The sequence below is a fragment of the Trichechus manatus genome, unplaced genomic scaffold, assembly GCF_000243295.1.
Source record: "Trichechus manatus latirostris isolate Lorelei unplaced genomic scaffold, TriManLat1.0 scaffold00105, whole genome shotgun sequence".
NCBI lineage: Eukaryota > Metazoa > Chordata > Mammalia > Sirenia > Trichechidae > Trichechus > Trichechus manatus.
Genome location: NW_004444041.1, coordinates 2846794 through 2869599, shown reverse-complemented (window position 1 = coordinate 2869599; position 22806 = coordinate 2846794). Strand labels below are relative to the sequence as shown.

At 36.0% G+C, this 22806-nt stretch overlaps 1 protein-coding gene across 3 annotated transcripts in view; it reads left to right on the top strand.

The window, feature by feature from the left end:
• The window catches only part of CFAP299 (cilia and flagella associated protein 299), an 807700-nt gene that overhangs the window by 657548 nt on the left and 127346 nt on the right, over window positions 1–22806 (top strand). The gene's annotated exons all lie outside the window — the stretch shown is intronic.

Sequence of the window (22806 nt, the reverse complement as noted above, 5' to 3'; positions counted from 1 at the left end):
AAATCTAGACAAACCCTATAATCTTGGTCCCTGCTCAGTTTTAAATCTGTGAAATCCCTAGAGCAATAGCAATTCCTGCCCTATAGACTCCACTGGAATATACCATGGCTAAAATGAGAAAATAGCAGATAATTCATATTAAAAAGGCAAATTTCATATAAAAATCAGATTATGATTCATGGTCAGTTTAAAACCACATTCCCAGATAAGAATCCCCAAGGGGATAAATAGTTTTTAAATGATAATCCCTGTGGAATTCTCATTTAGAGAAAAAAAAAGTCAAAAATCTTCCTGAATATGTTCAGAAGGTAATAAAAGCTCATGCTCTGTTTTGCAGAGTTACACAAGAAAAATCCTTAGCCCACCTTGATTCAGAGAGCTTGAAGTACCAGAGAAACATCTCATCCAAAAATGACAATAGATAAGTGGTAACTTTGGTGAAGGGTAAGACTGTACTTAATACTGGGGAAGTCAGCATAACTTGTCAAGGCAAGGCCATGGAAGCTCCATAGACACTTCCAAACTCCCTGAGGGACTGTATTACTGGGCTGAGGGCTGTGGGGACCGTGGTCTTGGGGAACATCTAGCTCAATTGGCATAACATAGTTTATAAAGAAAATATTCTACATTCTACTTTGGTGAGTAGCATCTGGGGTCTTAAAAGCTTCTGAGCAGCCATCTAAGATACTCCACTGGTCTCACCCCATCTGGAGGAAGGGAGAATGAAGAAAACCAAAGACACAAGGGAAAGATTAGTCCAAATGACTGATGAACCACAAATACTACAGCCTCCATCAGATTGAGTCCAGTACAACTAGATGGTGCCCAGCTACCACCACCGACTGCTCTGACAGGGATCACAATAGAGGGTCCTGGACAGAGCTGGAGAAAAATGTAGAACAAAATTCTAACTCACACACACACACACACACACAAAAAAAAAAAACAAGACTTACTAGTCTGACAGAGACTGGAGAAACCCCGAGAGTATGGCCCCCAGACACACTTTTAGCTCAGTAACGAACTCACTCCTGAAGTTCACCCTTCAGCCAAAGATTAGACAGGCCCATAAAACAAAATGAGATTGATGGGGCACGACAGTCCAGGCCAAGGACTAGAAGGCAGAAGGGGACAGGAAAGCTGGTAATAGGGAACCCACTTTCAAGAAGGGGGGAATATTGACATGTCATGATGTTGGTAACCAATGTCACAAAACAATATGTGTACTAATTGTTTAATGAGAAGCTATTTTGTTTTGTAAACCTTCATCTGAAGTACAATTTTTAAAAAAAAAAAAAACAGATCAAGGTCCCAGCAGGGAAAACTCATGCCCATTCTGAAGTCTAATATCTCTGAACTGTTATTGTTATCCACACTCTAAAAATGAAAAAAAAAAAAAAAAAAAGCCTTAGTGTTGTTGTGAGTTGCAAATAAGATAAATTTTTTGTGAAAACACTTATGTTGTTATTGTATGCCATTGAGTCAATTTCAACTTATAGCAACCCTATAGGACAGAGTAGAACAGCCCCATAGGGTTTCTTACACTGCAATCTTTACAAGAGGAGATCGCCAGGTCTTTTCTACCGTGAAGAAGTTGGTGGGTTTAAACCACCGACCTTTTGGTTAGCGGCCCAGCACTTAACCATGCATTTGATGTTATAGATTTGAGTATTCTACATTCAAACTAATGTTACCCATAATAAAAATATGTAACTTGAACTAAGTGGTATATCTTATGCTTGAAACTTCACTAATTATTAATCAAGAATAGCATTTAGCTACTTCTGTGGCTATGTCTATGAAAAAAAAAAAAAGTTTACCATTTCTACAGGCTTGTTTAAAACGGGTAAACAAATAATACAAGCAGCAAGGACTTAAATGATTTTATGTTTTAGACTGATGTCAACAAAAGTAAACATCAAAAGTCGGTGTTTTGTCTTAAAGGTACATGCCACGGGGTTACTTTGGCTTAATTATCATGGTTAAGACCAAAAGTATTGTAAGTAGTCAGATAACAAGATAAACACACATTTAATTTTTTTCTTTTAATCTTGAGATTACAATTTTGTATTTGCACATTGCCCTTAAACCACATCCTGCATGTTTTGAATTTTGGAGAGTTTAGGATTAAGAGTAGTTTTTTTTATCTGATGCATCGTCTCAGGGTTTGTTTTGATTTTTTTTTTTTTTTCCCTAGCATGATAGATAAGAATTTTGAGCTCATTAAAGGTCCTTCTGGAATTATGAGCAAAGGAAGAAGAAGATTAAGATAATCTATTTTTATTTAATACTTATTAAGCCTACAGTTTATTCCAGAATTTTTAGAAAACATCGAACTAGAATCGCCTCAAAAAATTTGTTTTGCCATAGATTTTTAGAACATTTAAATGTCTAATCAATGCAGCTACCATCCTTTTACCGATGAGGAAATTAAGTCACAAAGAATTTAAGTTGTTTGTATCTGGCCATAGAGCTGGCCAATGGCAGAACTGAGTAGAATCCTAATGTTTTTACTCTCACCCAGTTCAACTCTTTCCACTATACCTAACCGCCATTCACTACAACAAATGTTTCCAGGAAGGCTACATATGTAAGTATATACTAGTATGTAAGCACGGTGAGGGCAGGGATAGTGTCTTGTTCATCCATATACCTAGCTCAAAATCTCAATAAACACTTTTTAACATAATACGAATACTGAAGTCCTGACAAGCACTTGTTTCAGTATAACACATAACGTAAGGAATCTGTGCATCATCTTTGACTGAGGTAAGCATCTTAATTGAAGGTGTACTATATAATGAGCCTATATCCTGTGGCATAAATAGAGTCACAACCTCTGATCTCTAAAATTCTGAAGTTCAAGTTGACCATACAAAGGTCTCTGTGAAAATATCATTTTACAATACCCCAGATTGATGTTCCAACACAGGCTCTGACTATATTGCTATGGTGCCCAAATGCGCAGTTAAGTCCATATGAGTTCAGTACTTTATATCTCAATAGGGTTTTTTATAAGATTTTTGTAAACAAAATAAGTAATGTAAAATTACAAAATCATTCTGGTTAGTATAAGTTATACCTGAGGTGTTAGTAAGATATATTTCATCCCAAACTGGATCCTCAGAAAACTAAAATCTATCTGACAACAGTCTTCCCTAGTAATCCCCTAAAACAACAACACAGGAAAAGACCCTTTTTCAAAATGAGGCTTTTGCCCCAAATCCCCAAGTAGACCTGTGATGAACTAAGCTAAGCTATACTAGATGTTGTTCTAAGTGACTTAAGACACTCAAAATAGATTGAGGTCTTCTTGTCTCATTTTCTCTTAAGCCCTTTTCTAAATCTTCATTTACTAGTCTAATGACAAAAAAAGTCTTGGCAAGAAAACAAGCCAGGATTTGTGTCTAAAGCCAAGAAAAAGCTGGATGAATCCACTCACTCCAGTCTTTCTCAGTGGACAATCAAGGAAAAGAGACTGAATCCCCCTAGCATCTCTGTTAAATATGTATCCTGGGATGTGACTCATAACTCCTCGTCCTCGGGGATAGAATGAGCGAGATGGCTGGTACAAGTGGGAGAGGTGAGATCTTCCTTATACAGAAACAACAAATTACATAGAAATAAGAAGAGTTTCAGCGTGATTTTTGGGCAATATCCAGAGGTTAGAAATCCTGGCTCCACCACCTACTAGATGAATGAACTTCACCAAGCTATTTACCAGTTCTACCCTAGACATTGGGGAATAGTTGGCCCATCCCTTTTCACCTCAGTGGCTGACCCTTCACTGCCAGGGAGGTGGAGTGGCAGCTGAGTGTAAAGGTGAAGAAAATGAGCTCAGAAATCAGACAAACTTGGCTTCTAATTGCAGTTCTCTCACATATAGCTAGCTATACCTTGGGAAAGCTACTTAACTTCTCTTTAAGTCACAGTTTTCTAATCAGTAAAATAGGTATGATAAGTGTGCTTACTCAATAAGTTCACTGTGAGTATTAAGTAAAATAATGCATGTAATATAGCCCAGTGCATGACCCAGCTAGACATTCAATAAATACTAGATTTTAATAATAATGGCCAAGGCTTAGGTGTGAACTTAAATGGGATGTGGGAAGAGAAAGCCTTTCAGCCAGCTTTAAATCAACTCTGGAACTTAAATAACAGCTATCCTTTCACATAGTTCAGCTTACGATGTCAGGGATTGCCAACAAAAGCCTTAAAGTAATAGTGAATGTTCTCTTGCCTGAAGTTTTCATTTCCTTCAAACTCTTTGTATGCATGAGTAGAGGATAAGATTTGAGGGTTTGGGATACTGTGGCTAAATTCAATCTTAATACCACCCCTTTAAACATAATGTAAGTAAGTGCCAACACAGTGCCTGAAACATGAATAAATAGAATTTATTTCTATCAAGCTCATATTGGTTGTGGAAGTCCTCTAACTGTGAAGGGTTAGGGCAAAGTCTTTACTGTATGCCAACACCACAGCAATCTCTTCTATCCTCTATCCTTATCTATAGCATCATCTTCTGAAACCCCACATGTTTTCTCCAGGAGGCCTTTCAATTTCTTCAGTGATGTCGTTAAATAATAATACATCCATAACACTCTGTGGCGCAAAACTGCTCAATGACTGTTATTAAAATTACTGCTCAATGACTGTAATCATATTAAAAATCATTCGTAGACCATCTGTAGGGGATCAAACTGACAACAGCAACTCAAAAGATTAGATAGGAAATTTCGTATTAGACAGGAATTTAGGGGACAGTGAGATTACATTAACGGGGGAGGAACAACTCAGGAAAGGAGAGTGAGACTGGTTGCACAACACAAAGAATGTAATCAATGTCTTTGAGCTGTACATGTGGAAACTCTTGAATTGGTGTATGTTTTGCTGTGTATATTCTCAACAACAACAAAAATAAATAAATAAAATTTTTTAAAAATTCTTAGAGCTTAGTTGGTCTATAAAATTTGGCTCCTACCTAATCTCCAAGTTCTTCTCATGTCATTCACTCTCCACTCCCTTCTCTGATCACACTATTCTCCAGCCATACTGACCTTCTATAGATTTCCTGTCCATGGCACATCATACTTGCTGTTCCTTCTTTCTGGATTCCTCTCCCCTCAGATCTTCCGATGCCTGTCTCATTATTCGAGATTCAATTAAACCATTGTCTTCTCAGAGAGACCCAACCCAACCACCCTAACTAAAGTAGCCATCCCGCTTCCAATTATTCTCAAATTTATGGTTTTCACAGCACTGTATCGTTACCTGCAATAATTTTTTTACCTCTGTATTACCCTTCTCTCTCCAATGAAAAGCAGCTAATTGAGAAAAGGGACCTTGTCATGTTTACCATTTATCAACAGTGTCTAGAATAGTGCCTGGCACATGGACTGTCAATAAATACTCATTAAGTGTAAGAATGAATGAATGGTCTGAAATCATCAGTAGTAGGTTGGTCTCAGGTGCTAGCCACCTTTCTCTGAAATGTATTCAGCACTAAATAGTAATGTTTAGAATTCTACTATCTTTATAGCAATTGTTTCTCGTTCACATCACCCCTTTGGTTTAACTCTCTACATGGTCACCCTGCATTTTATATTCCAGGTAATACTGCAAAGTCTTCCCTTGTTTGTGCTGACACTAACTGCTGAGTGAGGCATCTTTGATTCTTTTTGGGTGAGGGAGGGAGGGGAAAGCTACTTAGTAAATCCTTGGATAGACACTACAGTTTCCACATGAAGGCATTCATTTCCAGGTAGTGTTATATGAAGATATCTGGTCATGGAAAACACAAACAAACACCTTTCTAAATTCTTTGAACTTCTCTTGTGCCCTTTAAGGAATTCCAGATTAATTTTTTTTTCATATATCTGCTTTATCAGTACATTATTTATGCATTTATTCATTAATTCACTCAACAAATATTATTGAATGGCTAGTATGTGCTAGTAGTCCCTGAATTCTGCAAACAGTTAACACACTCAGTGCTAACCCAAAGGTTCGAGGTTGGAGTCCACCCAGAGGTACCTCATAAGAAAGGCCTGATGATCTATTTCTGAAAAATCAGCCAGTAAAACCCTGTGGGGCATAATTCTCTTCTGACACACATGGGGTTGCCATGAGTCAGAATCAACTCTATGGCAACTGGTGGGTGGTTAACACTGACTATATCTCAAAAACATCAACGTTCTCCCAGAGCGCCTTTTCCCAACCCCCAACCAACCGCACATTATTTGTAAATTCAGATGTGTTGGCATCATTTTAAAAGTCTGTTCCCTAAACCTGTGATTTAGGGCCATGGGAAAACAGTTACTCCCTTTGATCCTTAATCTAATTAGATTACAGTGTTTTGAAAGTTTATTGCATCAACTAAAGTAAGGAAGTTGGTATTCAATCTACAGGTTAAAGAAGAAAAGTCATTTTGAACCCAAATGGGATCCCCAAGTGGATTAACCAGGGAAAATGGAATATGAATTTGAGTTACTCCTTTAGACCACACACAATCTTGTACAGAAGGGTCCAGTATGAGTTTTCATTACTCCACTATGTTCTTATTTTATACATAGGGTTGAAGACATTTCCACAGTGACTTTGCTCGTTGTCATAGTAGCAATTGATTATAAGTCATTTCAAGACTTTCGTCTATGCTTGCTGGAATGCAGAAATGTATGTTGGAATGAGCAAGGTTTAGACTTGGTAAACATTGATTCAAAGCTTCCACTTTACCACTTACAAGCTGTGGGTCCTTGGATAAGTAATGTTTTCCTTATGTGATTAAAAAATTGAAATAGATGTATACCTAACTTACTTAGTAGAAATGCGAGAAAATTATCTTGGATTATCAATAATTGTGACTGTTATTATTTCTTAGTATTAAGCATGCAAATAGCTTCCCCCTTTTGGGGTTAATACATGAGAATTGAATTGAAGAAAGATATTTTCCTACTCTCTTTTCTTTTGTTTATTAATGCATTTATTCAATGAACATTATTGTGTGTCTTCTCTGTGCTAGGCATGATGCTTAATTATGGAGACTCTGGGAACACCAAGATATATGACAGGATCTCTGAGCACACGCATCTCACAGCCTAGTAGGAAGACCAAGAAGTCAAAAAAACAAGTAGGATACAGTGTAATAATGTTAAGAAAGAGCTAAGAAATGGGTTCTTTGGAGACTTGGCAGTGGTAAGGTTGTTCCACAAAACTCTCTCAGAAAATCAATTTGGAAGGCTAAGAGAAAATGTCTAAAGAAAATGATAAAGAAGAGGAAGCTCATTCCAGATTTCCAGAAGGAGAAGTTCTCTGTCTTCTTCACTAGACTGTAAACTCCATGAGGTCAGGTTCTTAGTTTGCTCAATAGTCTATCTCCAGCACTTAGGACAACATCTGGTATACGATGACAAAATACAAGCCAGTTGCTGATGAGTTGATTCCAACTCACAGCAATGCCACATGTGTCAAAGTAGAACTGTAATCATAGGATTTTCAATGGCTTCTCTTTTGGAAGTAGATCACCAGGTCTTTCTTCTGAGGCATCTCTAGGTAGACTCAAACCACCAACCTTTTGGTTAGCACCAATCATGGTGTGTACCAACACCCAGGGACTCTGGTACACAATAGTCTCTCATATTTTTGAATGTGTCCCTGTAAGGTATAGAGATCTATTCTTTTCAGATTAAAAAATCTAATAGGTTTTTTTAACTCAGAATTTTATGAAGGCAATAAAAGAATTTTTTGAGGTTGACAGACTCATAGTTTATAATGAGAACTGTCAATAATTTACTACATATTCATATTCAATAAATTATAAAGACTAGTGGGTTCAGGCATCAATTTATAGCTTTCCCTTACTGAGGAAGTGGTTTTAACCTATAATTAGTTTTGCTGATGGTTGACACTCTATTCTGCCTTGGTTATTCCTCTGTTGCATGTCTCGAGATACTTTTATCCCACTGAGATGGCCACATTTCTTTCAGCTTCTCTTATTTGTGATGTCTTAGTCTCTGATGTCTTAGTCTTTGCTTGTGCCTCAAGCCCGTTGATCCAGTTCAAACCACTCTGCAAAATGCTTCCTGCCCACCTGTCTGCTACTGAGAATGTCTGTGCAATGTTTCAGTCCTCTGTCCGTTAGGTTCCAAGATCATCTCTCATTCTCCTTAGCAATAGTATTCTCCCTGCAAGATCAGTGTTGATGTTGAAAGGGAAGTAAAAATCTCTTTGGTCAGAACAATTAGTTTGGAATCTGAGCTTAAAATAGAACTTACCTTTCTGCCTGCCACCCCACAAGCATAGCATAGTAGTAACAGCACAGGCTTTATAACCAGATGCTTAGGTACAAACCCAGCTTTATCACCATCTAATTATCTCTAATACCTTTGGTTTGCTGCTTCAGTACCTTTTGAACCCTACTTCACCCTACTCTATGCCCAAGGAGGCTGCTTAGATAGGAATATACACATGGCTCCAGGGCTCTGGTCCCCGTTAGGTTTGGCTGGTGCGAAATCTCTGCAGGAAGGAATTTAGTTCCCTGGTCCTACTCCTGTGATGACACCACAGCTGTCTATGTCCCTTGACAGAGGTCTTTGCTCTTCTCCAGGATGCTCAGTATACACAACTCTCTTTCCTTTTTGGGTTTTGGTAAACGCTTTCTGCTGGAGGGTGAGGGTAGTAGTGGCAGTGGCAGGGATGGTGCCAACTTCACTATTGGTAGCCCTGGGTTCATGCAATATTCTTTGTGGTTACCCCACATTCCATCCATTAGTCTCTTTGTAAATAACCTAATGTGCAATTTGTTTCCTTTTGGATTCTCAAAGACACGTAAACTACTTGAGCATAAGCCAGTTACTTAACCTTCTCATGCTTCTGTTTTCTCATCTGTAAATCAGGGCTAATAATGGCATCTACATTATAGGAATGTTGTTAGGATTAAATTAGATAAATTTCTAAAGGCCATATCACAGTGCTGGCACATAGTAAGTAGCTATTAATAAACATTAGCTTTTGTTGCTATTATTATTCTGTTGCACAGTGATACAGTCTGTGTAGCACCATTAAATAAACAGCACCCTAGCATTTTTTCTTCTTGAACTTGGTTTAATTACCTCAAACCCAAAACCATTTTGGTTACACACCTACCATGGACCAGACACCAGGAGATATGCTAAGGATACACAAGGATACCAAAGCATATCCAGGCAGCAAGGGCCTCAAAAATCACAATATAATGTAGCAAGTACAGAAATAGATATATTCAAAACTATTATAGAATTTCAAGTGAGAAATAGAGGAAAATCTCAAGAAGATGGTGAAAGGCATTCCCCAAATAACAGTTCTGGTAGAAGCCTAGGAAGAATCAAGCACAGGTCAAAGAAGACAATGAATTCCCAAGAGTGCATCCCCCTAAAAAAATAATAATAAATAAATAAAAATTGATAAACTATGAATGTGCTAAAAACATTGTTGTAGTTCTGCTGGAAATTTTGGATTGGATTAGTGATAAGTATATAAAAAATGGGGGGCAGACAACGCAATTAATCTAATGAAAAATGAAAAGTTTTTGAAGAAAGGAAATGTAATCATAGCTGGAGGAATAAATACTTTGACTTCTCGGATTCAATAGGTCAGCTATTGTTAATGTTAAAATGGTACTAAAATTGTAAATACTGAATAATCGCTTAACATAAAATTATATTACTCTAATGAGAAGATCAGGAGAGGAAAAGTCTAGCAGTGGGTTGAGAGGAGTGAAGAAACAGGTAATAGTGATAAATCAGCATTTTACAAAGTAGGAAGTAGAAACAAAAAGAAAAAAACTAAGAAATATCCATGCTAATAAAGTTACTTAGACACTGCTAAAAGAGCTAAAGGAGGTTCTTCTGCGAAGCAGATATCAAGATTAGGGAGGAGTGAGACAGGTAATAATTTATTATAAGGTTTGAAATAGTATTTGAGTTTTAGGAAGTATATGAATGCAATTTTGGATAAAAATAAATATTAAATTAAACATAAAGTTTTGCACAAAAGTGAGCTACATGAAAGGGGGTGGCAAGCTTGGTCTTGGAATAGAAATTGGGGTCAGATTATGAACATGCTAAAATTCTAAAGAGGTTGCACTTTAGAAATCCAAGAAGATAATAAAACAAAACAAACAAACAAAACATACTCAGATTTCTGTTCTAAAGAGGAAATTCTAGGATAATTTGGAAGATAGATGAAATGAGGAATGAATGGTATCAGGGAAAGCAGTTACAATTGTCCAGCAGAGAAATAACGAGATTTGAAATAAGATGTTGATAATGATCATGGAAAGCAAAGGGATGATTCGAATTATATCTTAAAGGTAGAGGTAAAATGAACAGAATTGTGATTGATTAGATGTAGAAGGTTAAAAAGAAATCAACATTAATACACAGGCTTATACCTTCACTTAAATAGTGAAGCTATTTGCTGTTGCAGGGAATATGGGTAAGAAGAGCAGATTTATAGACAGATATGGATTTGCACATTGAGAAGCCTGGATTATGTCTAACTAGAATGATGCAGTAGACAATAACACATACAATTTTATAAAATTCAAGGGAAACCTAAAAGCCTGGAGATAAGATGTGAAAGCCTCTGGTGTGTAAGCAGTAGTTGAAGACATTTACCAGGAAAAAAGTGTCTGGTCCGTTTAAAGAACAATAATATTTAAAGATGAAACATTGATGAAGCCTTTAAAATATTTATAAATTTACTCATTAATTTAATCTTTCTTTCATCAAATGCTTACTAAGAATCTGCTATGAGTTAGGCTCTACCAAGATCTTTGTAAAGTTTTATCCAGTTTTCTTATGGTTCTAAGAAAGTTCTTTCTGTGATGCAGCAGGCATTAAAAAAAAAAAACTCAAAATTTAGGGATCCTTATAGATAAAGGGAAGAGGTGCATTTGTAGATTGTATTATTTCACAATTATGTCCTTTTACATTTATGAATTTTTAAGGAAAACAGATGTTTGGAATAGAGTAAAAAAAAACAAGCATGGAAGAGGGATTGCCTATGTCGAGGCTGAAAGGTATAGAAGAAGGTCTGGGTACATGGGGCAATCCAGTTCCATGAAGTTGGTCCATGGAGAATAGAATAATAGCACCTTAGGTGTATGGAAGGACTCAGTCAAAGCATCAAAACAACTAAAAAAGTCAAGTAAACTGTAGGTTCAGGTAGGAATGATAATTTCGCTGCGGAAAATATAGAATGGGCTTGGGGCCATTAGAAAGGAGATCTAGGCTTTATCATTTAGTGCAGCTGATCTGTCATTTTGGTCTCATAATGATCTTTTGGATCTTGACACTTCAGCACATTGTTACCTCGGTTACAGTAAACAGTGTGGAAATACAAATGAATTGGTATCATTAAAGCTCTGGCGATATGACTTGTCAGGAAGGTTCAGCTGGTATTTATTATAAACCATAGACTGCACTTCTGAAATGTGTGTTGGCATGCAATTGATAAGGACAGATTTGGGCATTTTTTGGCAGTGAGGAGAATATCTTAGAAAGTGTTAGATGAGAACCTCATTTTTAATCTTCAGAACTGCCTAGATATTTTACTCTTGGATTATTAAAAAATTCTGTCCTGTAATTCTAGATCTTTTTCATGCCTCCACTTCTACTTTCTTCAGTTGTTTCCTTTTATTGTTTCTTGCCCTGTTCCAAGCCAGCAGTAACCAATGAGTGTGGTGCTCAGGGTGTGGTGTCCTTGGTTAGCAGCCTCAGGATAATCTAAGAACCTGTTAGAAATGTAAATTGAATGCAATTAATCTAATAACAATGAAAATTTTTTGAAGAATGGAAGTGTAATCACAGCTAGGGGAATAAATACTTTGACTTTTCTGATTCTATGGGTCAGCTGTGGTTAATGTTAAAATGGTACTAAAATTGTAAACACTGAATAATCACTTAGCCTAAAATTATGATATAACTCTATTGAGAAGATTAGGGGATGAGAAGTTTAGGAATGGGTTGACAGGAGGGAAGAAACAGGTAATAGAGATAAATCAGTATCTTACTTTAAAATGAAGTAAAATTCTTGGGTCACCCTGAACTACCAAATCAGAAACTCTAAGTATGGGGCCCAGCAATCTGTGTCTTACAAGCCCTTCAGGTAATTCTGATGGACACTAACTTTAGAGAACCACTTAATAAGATAAAGTGAAGAAATCAGAGATGAATCAAACAGAGAAATCTTACCATAAAAATTATTCTTGTGGCAAACTCAAAATTTGGTTTTCTGCTTTCCAGCAAATCAAACACAGCTAAGGAGGCATGATCAGTTTACATGATTTCCCTGGCATCATGTTCCCCTCAAGCTCAAGCCTCATTAGTTGCTCTTAGCAAAAAATATTTCTCAAGGGTTAATTAAATGAGATCCTTTTTTTTTTTAATTTCTCATTTCCCAATTCACTTTTCAACCCATCACAGTTGGCCTTCCTTATTCACCATCTACTGAAAACGCTCTCAACAATATCATTAGTGGACAGTTTTCTTTCCTCATCTTACCAGAACCTCAGTAGCTTACAATATAACTGACTACACCCTTCCTTTTGGTAGATGCATTTTGGGAACACCGTCTATTCATTCACTTAACATATACATGAGGAGTCCTGGAGGTACAATGGTTAAGCACTCAACTGCTAACTGAAAGGTTGATGGTTCGAACCTACCCAGCTGCTCCATGGGAGAAAGACCTGGAGATCTGTTTCCATAAAGATTATAGCCTAGAAAACTCAATGAGACAGTTCTCCTCTGTCATACGGGTCACTGTGATTCAAAAACTAACTTGATGTCAGCTAAGAACAACAACAACAAGGAGTAACTAGTATGTGCCAGGGACTATGCAAGGCATTGTTGATACAGTGGGCAATGAGATAAACAAAGTCCCTGCCTTTATGACCTACACATTCCAGTGAGGGAGAAAGACAATTTTAAATGAGGTAAAATACAGGAATATAAATACCAGGGGTATTTATATACATGGGGTTGCAATGAATCAGAATAGACACGATGGCAACTGGTCGGTTTATGAGCCCATTTGAGTTTACGGCCATTAATTTTCAGTGAGACTAATCATCATGATTCTTTGTTTTTTCTAGTCCAACTCAGCTGTTGTTATTAAAAACAGAATAAAAGGAAAATTGGGTTGAAACAGTGTTGGGATTTTTTCAATAAGTCTGACATAGGGAGGGGGCAGTCGTGGTTCAGTGATAGAATCCTCACCTTCCATGCAGGACACCAGGGCTCAATTCCCACCAATGCACCTCAAGAGCAACCACCACCTGTCTGTCAGTGGAGGCTTGTGTGTTGTTGTGATGCTGAACAGGTTTCAGCAGAGATTCCGGACTAAGACAGACTAGAAAGAAAACTCTGGTGATCTACTTTCAAAAAATCAGCCAACAGAAACCGTATCGATCACAACACGCAACAGTCTGCTCTCATTGTGCATGGGGTTGCCATGAGTCGGGAGCCAAGTCAACAGCAGCTAACGGCAACAACAAACGACATAGGGGTATGTGCAAGAATTTGAAGGGGTGTACATGCGAACAGTTATGGTGCTGGAACATAGACTCTAAGATGGATAAAATGGAAAGTGAGTACATAAAGAGAGTAATGAATAATGAAAAGTGGTGTCTTAATGGATTAAAGACTTCAAAGTGCTGAAACAATTGTTGGACTGGGACTTCTAGAGTATGTGAGCTAGAAAAACAGGAGATGGAGATCAGAGAGTGGTACGCTTGTAGACAAGACTTTAAATGGTACAGTTAAAGAATAAGTATGTAGTCGTATAAAATTTAGAAAATACAGAAAATATTATTCTGTAGAAAAAATATACATATATACTGCAGGCACCTGCACATTTATATGTATGGATGTGTTTCTGAAGTTTTTATCATTTTCCATTGATGTATCCATTTATTACTGTACCAGTGACATACAATTATTGTAGAGTAATATCTGATAGTACAAGTTCTGTGATTATTCTTCCTGTTCAAAATATAAATGGTATTCTTAACCATTTATTCTTCAAGGTATAATTTTAAATAATCAAAAAACATTCCATTGGTATTTTGCTTAAGATTTCAATACATTTATTTTACAATAGTAACTCTTATTCAGCAATGCACTGTTTTCATTTAGTTATTATATTTAGTCTGGGGGAATGTCATAATTTTAATAAAAAAGCACAATACAAATGAAGATCAATGCATATTTCTAGTGTAAAATCAAGATATAATTTTTTGTGCAGATAGTTTGTATTGGTTCAACTTATTGAGCTGCCATAAAAGATTTCCAAGTAACTAGCTTGGATTTCCTAAGTAAATTGTCAGTCTATATACAAATATGATAATTTTGTTTTCTCCTTTCCAGTATTTAGAGCTTGTACTTATTTTTAAATAATTTATGCATTCACTACAACTTCCCTAACATTTTGGAAACTAATGGTGAGATCAGAGATTCTTAAATTATTCCTTACCTCACTAATTAAAGGAGCCTTGGAGGCACAGCAGTTAAGCGAGCTGAACTGCTAACCAAAAAATTGGCAGTTTGAACTCACCAGCCACTCTGTGGGAGAACAATGTGGCATTCTGGGGAAAGATGTGGCAATCTGCTTCCATAAAAATTACAGCGTTGGAAGCCTTATGGGGCATTTCTACCCTGTCCTGTAGGGTCACTATGAATCAGAATCTACTCCAGGGCAATGGGTTTGGTTTTTTCCTTTTTGTTTTTTTTTAACTCACTAAAAATGCATAAATCCATTTCAAATATGAGTATATTTTATAAATTGGAAAAAAAAAGTTAATGATCACTCTCAGAAATCAAATCTCTAATTTTTTGCAAAGCCAGCTACATCCAAAACTCTTAGGTTCTTTATGGTAAACAAATGTGGCAGATTGCAAAAGAGGCTATTATTCTCCACCTTGTCCTTTATCCATGCCCTTTGCAATGTCACTTTGTAGTCCCTACCAAGGGAAGAAATAACTTCCCCTGCACTTGAATCTAGTCTTTCCTTGTGGTCTGCTTTGGCCAACAGGATGTGGGAGTAAGACTGTGCTTGTTCTGAGCCCAGGCTTCCGGCAGCTAAGATGAAGAATTGTCTTAAACATAATCCTGCAAATTTTGTGAATCGTGAAAACTTATATGTCTAGTTACAGTAAGAGGGTATAGAATTTAAAAGTAATGAGATCAGCATAAAAAGTTTTAGGAAATAACTTGTTTCACAATAATTTATAATGGCAAACCCTTTGCAATGTTAGGAAACAATTGTTTGTCATTAGAGGGAGCCTTGGAGGTGCAGTGCTTAAGCACTCGGCTGCTAACTGAAACGTTGGTGGTTGGAACCCACCAGTGCTCCATGGGAGGAAGATACGGCAGTCGGCTTCCATAAAGATTGCTGCCTTGGAAACCCTATGGGGCAGTTCTACTCTGTCCTATAGGGTCGCTGTGAGTCAGAATCGACTTGACGGCAATGTGTTTCGGTTTTTGTTTTTTTTGGTTTGTCATTAGAGAACTTAGAATCCACTTTGCGAAATTATTTCTCTCCTGCAAAGAATATTCCCTAAAACTAATGATTCATAAAGGCATTCCAGAGTTTTAAAATTCTAGCAGATGAAAATAATTTCTTCCTTTGTCTCCATCAGAGAGCATACTGACGGTCTCAGAGGGGTAGCACAAGAACTCAGCTTGTTTTCACAGCTCTCCTACCCCCAAAAATGAATATTTCAGTTTTAGCACAGCAACATACTGCTTAGTATGCTTTTTTTTTTTTTTTAAAAGTAACTTTGACTTCACTGTCAATAAAGTCCCATTTCAATGTATCAGGTTTAAATCTCCTCATTAGTGCTTGGCAAGAAAAATCAGGCAACACATGTACTCAACTCATAACAAGTTTATGAATTTGTATTTTAATCCACTTCTGGGAAAAGATAATCAGCCAAAGATCCAAATGATATATTAATGGTCTAAATTTTACTTTTATTCATCTTCTCCTAAAATATGAGAAGTAATGAGGACCTTACTGAGTATTTCATAAGTATTTTCAACGAACGTTGGTTCACATTTGAGGATAGGGACTATCTTAGTAAAATCTCAGATTCCATAGGCTCCTTGGTGTCTGAGTCTCTGCTTTAATATCAATATTTGTATCTTAATATTGCTGAATTGTTCCTGTAATTTTTTTGTTGTTGTTGCTTAACAGAAACATCTGTTTTCTGCTTAACCAAACCAAAACCAAACCCACTGCCATCAAGTCAATTCCGACTCATAGCAACCACATAGGACAGAGGAGAATTTCCCCCACAGAATTTCCAAGGATGTAAATTTCTACAGAAGCAGACAGCCACATGTGTGTCCCACAGAGTAGCTGGTAGGTTCAAACAAAAGGCATTTCAGTTAGCAGCTGAGCTAATAACTATAGATTCATACTCATTTCATCAAATGAATATCATTTGATTTACTGATGTACTTTTGTCGGTTTATATCTTGACTTGTTCTGTAAAGGATTAAAAGGTCATTTCTAGGGACAATGTGCATTTTGGAGGTTTTTCTTTTACTTTATAAGCATATCATATAGAGATAATACATAAAAAGATGTAGATATATAAGTAGAGAGAAATATACAAAATATAGTTTTCATATGTCTTTTGGGATTGTCATATGTGATTAAAAATGTTATTAGAATGTAAAATACTGTATATTGTATAATTCCATTTATATGAAAAATCCAGAGAAGGCAAATCTATAGAGACAGAAAGTAGATTAGTGGTTGCCTTGGACTGGGAGTGGGAACAGGGATGACTGCAAACAGGCACAAGGGATCCCTTTGGGGTGGTGAAGCTATTCTAAAACTGAATTGTGATGATGGCCACAATTCTGTAAATTTACTAAAAATTATTTAATTGTACACTTAAAACTTTAGGGTGAATTTTATGTTATATAAACTACACCTAAATAGAGTTTCTATCCAAAAAGAAAAAAAGAAATGCTATTGGAGAAACTTAAACTATCATTTGTAACATTTCCGATTCCTCTTAAAGTAATAGAGGGTCCCAAACACGGAAACTTTTGGTTACTAAAACATGTTACACTCAGGCCAAAGTAAACCTAATCTTCAAGGGACTCCCTTGATAGATTCTGCCCATTCTCAATGCAATATTATCAGTTGAGTCCGTCCTGTATCTTGCATGTATATAGTAGTATCTGGAAAAATTGTTTAAAATTTTATTTCAAAATACATCCAAAGTTTTAACTGACAATGACTTTAAACTTAATAAAGAAATTGAACCATGAACTGCAACCTAAACATAATTATGCACACTTGTTGTTATTAGTTGCCACTGAGTCAATTCTGACTCATGCTGACCCCATGTGTGCAGGGTAGAGCTGCTCCATAGGAAGCAGATTCCCAGGCCTGTCTTCCAAGTTACCTCTGGATGGGTTTGAACTGCCAACATTTTGACTAATAGTGGAGTGCTTAACTGTTTAACCATTTGTACCATACAGTGACTCCTAGGCAATGGAATTCTGATATAATTACTCCATTTCTGTACCTCTAAGGAGCCCTGGTGGTGCAGTGGTTAAGAACTAGGCTGCTAACCAAAATGTCAGCAGTTTGAATCCACCAGCTGCTCCTTGGAAACCCTGTGGGTCAGTTCTTCTCTGTCCTATGGGGTCGCAATGAGTCGGAACCAACTTGACAGCACCTAACAACAACAACAAGGAACAAATAAAACTCTTAACATAGTATAATAACAATAGCAGTAGTAATTGTAACTTTTTTTAAAAGTATAGATAATATTCAGTTATTACCCGGTCCTGCCAGGTATCATTAAGTGTTTAGCTAGCAAAAAATAGTCTTATTTATTTCACACAGCAACACTGAAAGGCACGTATTATTTATGTTCCTTTTATAAAAGAAAAACTGAATCTTAAAAACTGTAATTAACTTAACAATGTCACACAGCAAATAGGTGACCGAGTCAGCATTTGAATCCAGATATGCCCGACTATTGTGCAATGGTGAAGGACATGAGCATCACGGGAAGACAACCTGAGTGTGACAGTGGGTGCCTCCACTCTATCTGCATGTCCTTGGGCAGGTTGTTCAGCTCCCACACTTGGAAAATGAAGATTAGAATAATATCTGGTTATTATAGAAGTTGTGAAAAGATTAAATAAGATAATGGTTGCAAATCTTTAAATCTTTCTCTCAGAACATAATAGCTTCCTAATAAATGATAGCAAGTAGTATTAATAGTAGGAGTAACTAGTATTCAGAAGTAGTATTAATAGTAGGAGTAACTAGTATTCACTTTGGAAGAAATATATATATATTATAAATGAATACATTAAATTAATTGCTCCAGAATATTTGTTGGCCTCATTCTAATTCTTAGACTATCTATATACTGAAAAATAAACAAGAGATAGTAACTTTGTTTTACGACTACCTCTCACTTTTTGTGTTCGAATTGTTTCTCTATAACCCCACAGGGTTGTGATTGTGCCTTTATAATGATTTATTTCTAAAGCTTAAATGTTGAGTTTTAATAGCCTGACAATTATCACCAATTTCCATACATCGATAAGTTTTCTAAAATTTTTTTAAATGTCTCATTAGCTATTTTGGTCATTATGAAGGTGAAAATTGCCTTATTTCATTGTTCAATTTGCTTTTTTTTCTAGAAATTTTTTTAAATGTACTTTTGCATATATATAACCATACTTGGAAACACATGAATAAAGTAATTTTTTATTTGTCCTGTACAGATTTGTGTGAAAACAACTCTTTTCTAGGTCTAAAACCATAGAAAGTTTAAGTGAGCTTGCTGTTTCTGTTGAAAATATAAGAAATCATAAATATAATGATTAATCACCAAAATTCCCACAGAGAAAGAGACAGTATTTCTAGGAGTACTTACAAATTGGATGCTTAGGGTGGGAGATAAGTTCCTGGAAAGGCCTGAATGTGAGCTGAGCAGTTTCATGCAAGACAAAAGAATACAGTTGAGCCCTGATGGCGCAGTGGTTAAAGTGATCAACTGCTAACCAAAATGTAGATGGTTTGTAACTACCAGCCACTCCGTGGGAGCAATGATGTAGCAGTCTGCTTCCACAGAGATTTACAGACTTGGAAACCCTCTGGGGTCTCTATGAGTCAGAATTGACTCAGTGGCAGTGGATTTGGTTTTGTTTTTATAGAGAACAGTGAGAAACATGAAGAAGGGAGAAGAAGCAAGACGGTTGAAGGTTACCGCATTGCAGCATGACCTCACCTTGTGATCCTTTCATCTCAACTCCATTCCAATTCTTGAGTAATCTTATTAAATTAACTAAACTAGCTAAATGCTTGCCTACAAATAGGATTTTAGTATTGCATCTTATTTATTTACTTATGCAGAAACTTGCTGCATTTTGGAGGAGCCTACTTGAGGGTATAGGACTTATGAATATAAGAGAGAATTGAAGCAACCTGCTCAAAAACCTACAGCTGGAAACTGGAGAGACCTACACTCGCACCCAGTTTGGCCTCACGTGAAGTTCACTAGCATCCAAAAACCCCAGGATTCACAAAATTCTCAGAGAAGACACTTAACTCTCACAGGGCAGGAGAAGTGAAATTTGAAATAAATTTTATCAGATTTCCATGGACAAAGGGTCTTAACTGATATGGGAGGGGTATATATCACAATTTAAAGTAGTGAAATAATGGCCAAAAGTAGATAATTTTAGACTGTCAGTCGTTTTACCCATAAGAACACAGAAGAGTAAGGAAGTTAAGGTACTTGCCCACAGTAAGCATTCAAACTTGTTTTCAACTCTTTAAAATCTATATTAATGCTATAGTATTCATGTATTTACTCTCTGATCTAGCAAGTAATGAGAGAAATGAATTTACCACAGTGATAGTGACTTGTCTATTTATCCTTGTAGTTCTATAAATTTTGCTTTAAATATTTTGAAGCTACTTTTTTAAAGGCGCATTTAAGTTTAGAATTGTTACATCTTTACATGAATTGAATCTTTTATCATTATGCAGTGACTCTCCAACTCTAGTAATGATTTTTGCCTTAAAGTCATTTTGCCTATATTAATCTGCTGATATTGACTCTTTTTTGGCTGGAAGAGTTCATATATATATATATATTCTTTGACTATTTAAATTTCAATTGCTTATAGCCCTTTTCTTTTATATATATACATATTTTTAATCCACCTAATAATCTTTGTCTTTTAGATTAAACATGTGGCTCATTTACATTTATTGTAATTAGTTAGATGTTTAATTTATTATTATTGTTTTGTGTATTTTATTTGCCCTACTTCTATATTTTTCCTCTTCTTTCTTGCCTTCTATTTCATTGATTAGTTTTTCTCATTTCATTTTTTCCTCTAATAATTCTAATAATTTAAAGGTCATGTACACTGTTTCTTATTCTTTAATGGTGATCCTAGATTTATGCATGTATACTTATCAAATTCTATAATTAATCAGTATGCTTTCCCTCATTCAGAAAAATTCAAGGACATTTCAACACTTTAAGTCTGATTACCCCTTTTAACATAGATGTCTAGTTCAGTAATTTTAGACTTATTGTTCTGTATTTATTCTAGAATACATTACTATGATTGTTTTATATAGTCAGTACTTGTTTATGTTTGCCCATATATTTACCAGTTTCTTTGATCATTCTCTCTTTGATCTTTGACCTTTCACCTGAACTCAATCATCTTTCTGTTGTCTGAACTACATCCTTCAGAATTTCTTTGAGTGAGAGTCTGTCTTTGGCTAAGTCTCTCATTTTATTTTTGGTCTGAAAATATCTGTATTTAGCTCACTAGAAAGATATTTTTTCTAGGTATATAATTCTAGGATGATTCTTATGTTCTCTTGATGCATTGAAAATATTATTTCACTGTATCATGACTTCTTAGCTCTATGTTGAGGTAATTAGTCCTTTCAGCTTCTCTCTCTGAAAAACTGGGCATGTGTGTAGGGAGGGGTCCCATCACTCCCCACTCTACAACGTCAGGAAATTCCTGTCCAAAATTTCTGGGGTTGTGCAAATGCCTTCAGGGCAAAGCTGACTTTAGGGCTCTGCTTTCCTTTTTAGGTTCCTGCTTTCACTTAGTTTTTGGACTCTGAGTATTCCTTATTTTCTTGCCAGCACATCAGTGCATGTTACAAGTTGTGTTTTAGAATTTATCCATCATTTTTATTTGTTTTTAACACAAAATCAGTCAGAATATCTGGTATGCCATTCCTTAGGAATTAAAAAAAAAAAAAAAGTACACTGATTTATCCCTCATTTAAAAGAGAAAGAAAGAGGAGAGTTTTTCTTTTTCTGTTATTATAATTCTGTTTTGAAAGTAGAGAAACTAGTTTGGACCATTTGTTGTCTCTTATGTAAGCATGGCTTACCTAACATCAGCAGCAGCTTTGGTGACGAAAAGATGTCAAGCACCTTTAGAACTGCATATGAAATATTGGTAATTATGTATCATGGCATTGGTTACGCAGGGTCAGCAGTGCTGATTATGGATTTAGTAGTGTGAGAGTCTTGGAAAGTTCCTTTCAGTTACCAGCCACTTAGTGTTTGTGCTGCACAAACTAAAGAATACGTGACTGAAAGCATAGGGAAACTGATACTAGTTTACTTTAGAGTTATCTAGGGGAAATGAGAGTGACTAAGAGATTGAAAACTATAAAAGATTTAGCACAGGACTAATAATAAATGCTAGTCCCTATTGCTGCATCTATGGAAAACATCACTAATCCGGTCACAGCACACCCTCCCCTGGAAACAAGAAGATGTCTCAGAATCCTTCAGAAACGTCTCTATATTTTTGGCCTACAATGCCAAACAATCAGAATAGGCAGGCAAGATGAAAACTACCAGCATAATAACAGTTTAGGATAAATTGTGTCTCCGTTCTTCCATTTTTCAACAGGGATGTTGTTAGCAACAATAGGTGCAGTGGGGAGATAGAATCCTTTCAATTTTCTGACTTAAGTCTTTTGGAAGCTTTTTTACCTGTGATCACCCACGTTAATGCTATACAAAGTAACTGTAATTTACTATAAAGCAACCCCACAAGTAACAGTGAAAAACGAAGGCCTATTAACAGCCTCTTCCAAATATAGAATTTTACTATCAAATTCTACACTTTGATCCAGATTTGGAAATAAATGCATTAAGAGACTTTCAAATTATAGTAGTTTTTTTTTTTTTTTTTCCTTCTCCTTCTTTTTATATACAATGAGAGCAATGTCTATCGACTTGAAGGAAAAAGATTGCAATTCCACCATTTGGGGCTTTGCTCCAGCTATTCACTTTGCCTATTGGCTCCTATTCCAGATCTTTACATGATTTATTTCTTCTCATCCTTCAGTTATTCGTTTAAATGTTACCTCCTCAAGGTCTTCTCTGATTATCTAAAGTAGTTTTCACCACCAACAATACATTCTCTAGGCATTTATCCTCTTTATTCACTTTATGGCAAGTAGTTATTTTGTTGCTGTTGTTTGTTTTTTTAATGCTTGTATAAGTTCTGAGAGGTCAGGACTTTCATTGTCTTGCTTATCATAGAATCCTTGGCATCTACAACAGTGCTTAATAGAAAGTAGTTACTCGACATTTATGAAAGAATTTATATGAGTGAGAAATATGTTAAAGAATACCACTTGTTGTATAATTTTGACTGATGAAGTTAATTTTGTAAAGGGATTTTTTTTTTTACTCTCATGGTAATGATATGAAGGGACCCC